Raw genomic sequence first — 6861 nt, 5'->3', positions numbered from 1 at the left:
ACTAGTCATTAGTTTCTGCATCATAACTAGTTCATCTTTTGTATAGATCTTGAAAAACCAAACACAAGAGGTTATCGATTTTAATTATCATTTTTTTTATCGATTTTCGTTTCGATAATGTGTTTCTATTGAGGTATCTATTGTTAAACTTTGTTTACTGTGAGAAGTTTAAATATCCAATTTATTTGAAAGGCTTTATCTTGACAGTGGTGGATGATCTCATACCCAAGAAGGCCTAGTGCCTCGCCACGTTTGACCTGGAAGTCGATCCTTGAAATAGATATTTGATCAACTTCTGTAATATGGTTTAACTTAGGAATATCACATCGGTTGAACTTGAAGTAAGAATATTAAGTTTCGTTCTCAATTCAAGTTTAACTTCTAAAGGAAAAAATTTGGATTAATAATGTTAAGCATCGTTTGCAATCCAAATTTAACTTTAGTAGAACACATGGGTAGCTAGGATAGTTCTATGCATGTATAAATTGTTGTACAGGGGGAAGTAGGACGGTATTCCGAGTAACAACCAACATGGTAGACGGGGTTTTCTAACTCGTGGCCTATATAACCAAGCATTGGAAGCTTGGTTAAGGTTGACGAAAATAGAGGTGGTTAACCCCTATTAGAGTCTCCAAGGTCTTCTTGAGTGATCAAGAGCTTGTGTGAGTTTGTGGAGAGGTTTCTCCACCCACAATGAGCTACTCGAGCTAGCCGAAGGTTTCCCAGGGAGCCGTGGAGTAGGAGTAAGTGATCTCCGAATCACGTTACATAAACGTGTTAGAGGTTTGATTGTCTTGATTATTGCCTCTAGGTTTAGCTTTCTATTTGTTAGATTTGTTTTGTATTTCCGTTGTGCACTAACAAGCGTAGGAAGCGACGATTTGGGTGAGACGCTATTCACCCCCCTCTAGCGGACGCCAAGGTCCCAACAGGTTCTTGGAGCAAAGTGTTGTTACATTTCCAAATATAAAGAGGTGTTTCCAAACAAGAGCATCATTGTTGTAGATTTTGCAAGATTTCATTCGTATATGCTTCTCTCTTCTTCTTGTTGTATTGAGAGTCTTGTACAAGGTTTCTCCACCTCCGGATTATTCTGAGAAGGAGTATTTTTGATAGTGGAGAGAGTGTCATGTATGGATCCTTGAATTAGTCACCTATTCTCGAGGTGGATACCAAGTAAATCTTTTGTGTTAGCATTGAGAGTCTATTTTAAGTATTTTCACTGCAAAAATCATCATCAACGAAGAGAGCAAGCTATTCACCCCCAGCTATGGAGTGACCCAACAAATGGTATCAGAGTGAGGGCACTCTTCACTGGACTTATCGCCAGAAAGGACGATGAGCTAGAAGAAGAAGAAGAAGTTGAAGCTCTAATTTCAACAAGCTAAAGGCTATCATAAAAAAGGAGCTAAATTTCAAGATGGATTTTCTAGATGAACTCGAATTCAACACAAGGATATCTCCACCATTCACATCTATAAGTTTTGATTCTTAGAAATCAAGAATTAAAAACTTCTTCATGATGGAGATAGAGCAATAGTTTGCTCTAATGGAAAGCTTCGAAGCTCCAAAGGATTCAAAAGGAAAAATTCTCAAGAAAAGCAATTGAAACAAGGAGCAAATGCTAAGAAGCGAGGCTAACAACAAAGTAACCAAATTATTGGTCAATTTATTGCAGAGCAACATCGTATGTAAATTGGGAATTATCAAGATGCCAAGGAGCTTTGGAGCAAGTTGGCAAGAATCCACGAAGAACCCTCTGCTACTCCAAATTAAGATAAATCCAAATAGGGAAACTCATTGAATCAAGAAGAAGAATAAGGAGATTCGGAGATTGAGAAATACTCAACGTCTAGAGAGGAAGAAAGTGAAGAAGAGGCATCCTCAAGAGAGCACGAAGACAAAGAAGAAGAGTCATCCTCAAGAGAGCACGAAGACAAAGACAAAGATAAAGACAAAGGAGTGTGCTCCTTGTTTCATGTGCATGAGGATGAAGATGAAGAGACCTCCACCTCTAAGATTGAGGGAAGCGTCATTCATTGACACCGGAGTAAGAAGAGACTTCTACTTCCGGATCAAATGGAGAGGAAGATAATGCTACCTCCACAAGTCAAGCAAAATCAAATGGAGGATTACGTGTCATTTCTATATGTGAAGGTATAAAAATTTTAAATTGTAATAATAAAAATCACATTATATGCTTTGAGTGTAGGAAAAGAGGACACTACAAAAGTAAGTGCCCTAAGTTGACCAAGAAGAAGGATCAAGTGATATCAACGGCCAAGGAGAAGCCAAAGGAAATCAGTCCCGTGGTATGAAAAGGTAAGGAGCACATTGTGTGCTTTTCTTGCAATCAAAGAGAACATTATCGGAGTCAATGTTTAAAGGCAAAAAAATTGGCCAAGAACAAAGGAGGAAGCTCAAATCAAGGGGAAGCCTCCAAGAATAGCACTAAGGTACCATTAGGTAATGGTACTTATTTAATTCATGATAAAAAACATGCTAGTTCAAATTTATATCATTTTAATGTTATTTATCATGAAAATATGAAGCATGATAGAGTTAAAGAAAAATATGTTGCATATCATGCGAAAACTACCTTACCTAAGGTTAGGATTGTAGATAATAATTTAGGCAATAATTCTAAGGATCTTAGATATAGGCCTAGAAATAGAAATGCCAAAGAAATCTAGAAAAATCCACATCCAAGGATTTAAGAATGAAAACCCAAGGCTTGAGGTTAAGGTTTGATAAATTGGAAAAGATCCTAAAAAGAATGAAAAATATTTTTAAGGGGCAAAATGGACAAAACCTAGAAATAGATAAGGAAGGGCTCAATGGTCATAGAGGTTTAGGATACAAACATAAAGTCAAGAAAAATGAGCCTTTATATCATAGAGTTTCATATAGTTATGGAACTAACCCTATATATAGGGGTCAAGTCAAGGTTACAAGGGAGGTCATTCCTAAAATTAACATTAAAAAGACCAATATAACTAAGACTTCTAAGAAGTCTAAGAAAGTCACCAAAAAGGTCATAAGGGAAGTTATCCCTAGAGTTAACTTAGAAGAGTCTAGCATGACTAAAGCTTCTAAGAAGCCTAGGAAGGTCATTAGGAAGGTATCAAAGGAATTTATCCCTAGTAAATACCTATAACACCCAAGGAGCACCAATTGATTTTGGGTTCCTAAGAGTATGTTCTCTACACCCTAGATGGGTCTAGAGAGTGTCAACTTTAATTGGAAGGATAGTTAACCAACGTTAAAGAAGTTGACATTTGGAGAGCATTTTCAAAATAGTTGTACTTCTTGAAAATAACAAGGTCTAATTGGTTACTTTTGCTGGAAGAGTAAAATGTGACAAAATTTGAAGATTTGGGCCTAATTAAATTGGTACAATTCGGTTAAAGGCAAAAAAAAAAACCAAGTTAGGATTTTGACATTTTCTTGGAAAGAAAAGGGCAACTTAGGTCTATTATTTAAATTTAGTAATTAGTTTAAGAATATAGATACTTATATAGATAATCTAGCTATATTATTTATGCTAAATTACTGTTTGCCCATCATATGACATAACATCATAAACTTGCATTCATAATTGTTAAGAAAAATAAAAATATCATGTCATGTCATGTCATGCATACATCATATAGCTATAATATATTTTCTTTTAAAAAATCTTCATTTTGATATATGCCATAAATCATCATGTATTATTTTAATTTCTTGTAAATTAAGAACAATGACATTAATTAACAAGCGAAACCTAGGTGGATGCCAAATTTTAAAATACCTAGATAGAAATGTATGATATCTTAGTTTAGGCAAAATCAAAATCTGCATCTCACAAAAATCATAAGTTGACTTGTATGTATTTTAGTGCACATTAGATATAAGTGAGATGCTAAGAAGATGAACAAAACTCAAGATGTTGATCTAGTGTATATTTTTTAGTTTTAAATTTATCAAAACACATAGTTTATGTGTTATCCAATCATTAGGAAAGCTAATGTACAAACATGTGTATTTAGCATAAGGAGCATGGTTGGAAATTGATTTTGAAAATCATTTTAAAAAACTTTTGAAAAATCTTGGTAAATGTTATCTTTTGATAGAAATCATCATTGTATAGTTACACATAAACTAAAGCAAAACATTGAAATTTTTCAAGAGTTTTTAAGTTTATGTCAATCTTTGAAAATGGAATGTATTTTCATAGAAAATTATTTTTTCCTGATAGAAATGACATAAATAATGTCTACATGAATTTTCATGGTTTTTAGAATTTTATAAAATTATTTTAAAAAAAATAATTTCAATTGAAATTTAATTTCAGGAAATCAAAAACTCAATCAATTGGTCGATCGATTGAGGATATTCAATCGATCAGGCGATCAATTGAATTGGATTTTCCACGAACTAAAGCTTGCAGAATCAATCAATCGATCGATTAAACCCTGGCTAGATCGATCGGTTGATTGCTTTAGGTTCTTTTCCATGAATAGAGCCTTGTCGAATCGATTAGTTGATCGATTAAAAGGCTTCAATCGATTGAGCCCCAACTTCAATCGATTGGAAAAGCTGATTTTTGCTAAAAAGTATGATTTCAATCAATTAAGCCTCATTTAGTCGTGTTAACCATTCTTAACCCTAAGAAACTCATTTAAGAATAATTAAGGGTAGTTTTCTTGATGAAAACAAGAATAGAATGGTTAAGGAAGACTAAGTTGGAGTTTAGGATGAGATTTACAATCAATATTGATTTTTAAACCTCAAAACTTCAAATTTTAGATTTTCTAAAGGTTTAGGAATTCCAAATTATTGTTGGTGCAATGACAGAATGTTAGAGCATGTTTTGAAAAGGAGCTACTCCTTACAGACATGAGTTTATTTTTAACAAAACATTAGAAGGTTGTAAACCTTCATTATTATAAATGCTCTAGGATGGACATTATACGAGGGAAGTATGCTCTAGGGTGAGCATTGGGCATAATGAAAGGTATGAGACTTTCATTATGATGTTATGAACAACAAGTAAGGTTGTAAACAACATGAGATAACTTTTAAGGAGAAGAGTTTTATATGTGCCAAAGGGGGAGAATGTAAAGTTTAAGTTAGGAAATTCTCTATATTCACTGGGAGAGATTGTGAAACCCTTATGCTAAGGGTGAGAATAAAAGAAACCTTCATTCATATTTTGGCATGAAGAAGAAGTTGAGGCTATAAGATTAGCCTAACTTAAACGTATTGTTAGACATTAAAAAGGGAGAGATTGTTGCTAGAATTTCTCCTAGGTCAAGGTTGACCAGGTTGACTAAGCTTGAGTTGGATCAAGGTTGAGTCTGGATGTTTGAGTTTTGATGTTTGATAATATATGAAAATTACAGGTATAATTGTCTATTTGGGAAGATTAGTCAAGGTTGACCAATTTAATGTGAAAAAAGAGTCAAGTAAGTCAATGTTGACCGGATACTTGACTATGAAGTCCTAACTGGAGGTTAGACAAGGACAATTCCAACGGAAAGATTGGCAGAAGATGAAAATCCAAGTGGGTCGGTGTTGACCAGACACTTGGTGAGGAATATTCTGGTAAGTGAAGCTAGGTGAAAGACCCAGTGACTGAAGTTAGGTAGAAAGAAAATTCTGGTGAGTGAAGTCAGGTGAAAAATCCTAGTGAATGAAGCTAGACGGAAGGGAAGTCGTGGTGAGTGAAACTAGGCATGTAGAAATCCAGATGGATTAAGATTGACCAGATATCTGGTGTTTGAAAGTCCAAGTGGGTCATGGAAGATCAGACTGTTGAACCCCGTGGTAGTTGTGATGTGATCAACCATGTTGGTTAGGTCCTGCTTTGTGTTTGACCCTTGTGTCTGAGTGTGCAGGAGCTTAGGAGCGCAGGAAGTCGAGCGGAAGACGCAGCTAGCGTGAAGAATGGCACGGGAAGGGAGCCGACGGGCTCGGTGCGTCCGAAGGACGAGAGAGCTGCGGAAGAGTACACCGGTGGGCGAGAAGAACGTGCACGGCGTTCAAGAGGCGTTAAGTCGGGAGGAAGGTTGCTCTAGGAGAAGGCCGAAAATTGGATTCGGGTGAGCCCTATTTCGGTTGGCCAGAATCATCCAAAAGAACGGGACTTCGGAAGACGAAGCAAGCAAGCTGGAAAAAGCTGCCAGCCAGCTTGGAGGCGCCTCCATCAGGCTTGAAGGCGCCTCTAGCTTGAAGGCACCTTCAATGCCTATTGGAGGCGCCTCGGACCTGGCAGAAGTGAACGTTGGGCTTTTGGATAAAGTTTTATCCACTCTCTCGATGGAGGCGCCTTGAACCCCTATTGGAGGTGCCTCGGACATCCGAGATAGGATTTCCAGAGGCTATATAAAGGCCTCTGGAACTAGGAATTAGAAATCAACTGTTTCATCAACTCTGTAATCAATTCCTAGCAATAGTTCTGAGCTGTAAAAGTGTAAAAGGCTTCTCCGGCTTCAGAGAAGGAGATTTTTCTACTGCGCGCTTTTCATCGCCCTGGATTAACAACCTTCTTGGTTGTAACCAGGTTAACTCCTGGTCTTCTCTGTCCTTCTGTTTAGCTTTATTGTTTTAAGTTACTTTTTATTATTGCTATTGCGCTTTCGAGTTGAAAGATCCGAGGAGGGTAGTTTTAATTTGTGCAGGCAATTTACCCCCCTCTTGCTGGCCTCCGCTGCACCAACACAGACACTTGACATGAAACAGTAAGTTCAAGTAGGTCAAGATTGACCGGACACTTGTCATAAGGAGGAAAGTTCAAGTGAGTCAAAGGATTGACCAGATAGTTGATGATAAAGTCCCAGCAGGTCAAGGTTTATCGAATGTTAGACATAAGGAGTT

This window comes from Zingiber officinale, chromosome 1B (assembly GCF_018446385.1).
Source record: "Zingiber officinale cultivar Zhangliang chromosome 1B, Zo_v1.1, whole genome shotgun sequence".
NCBI lineage: Eukaryota > Viridiplantae > Streptophyta > Magnoliopsida > Zingiberales > Zingiberaceae > Zingiber > Zingiber officinale.
This window is presented reverse-complemented; position numbering follows the sequence as displayed.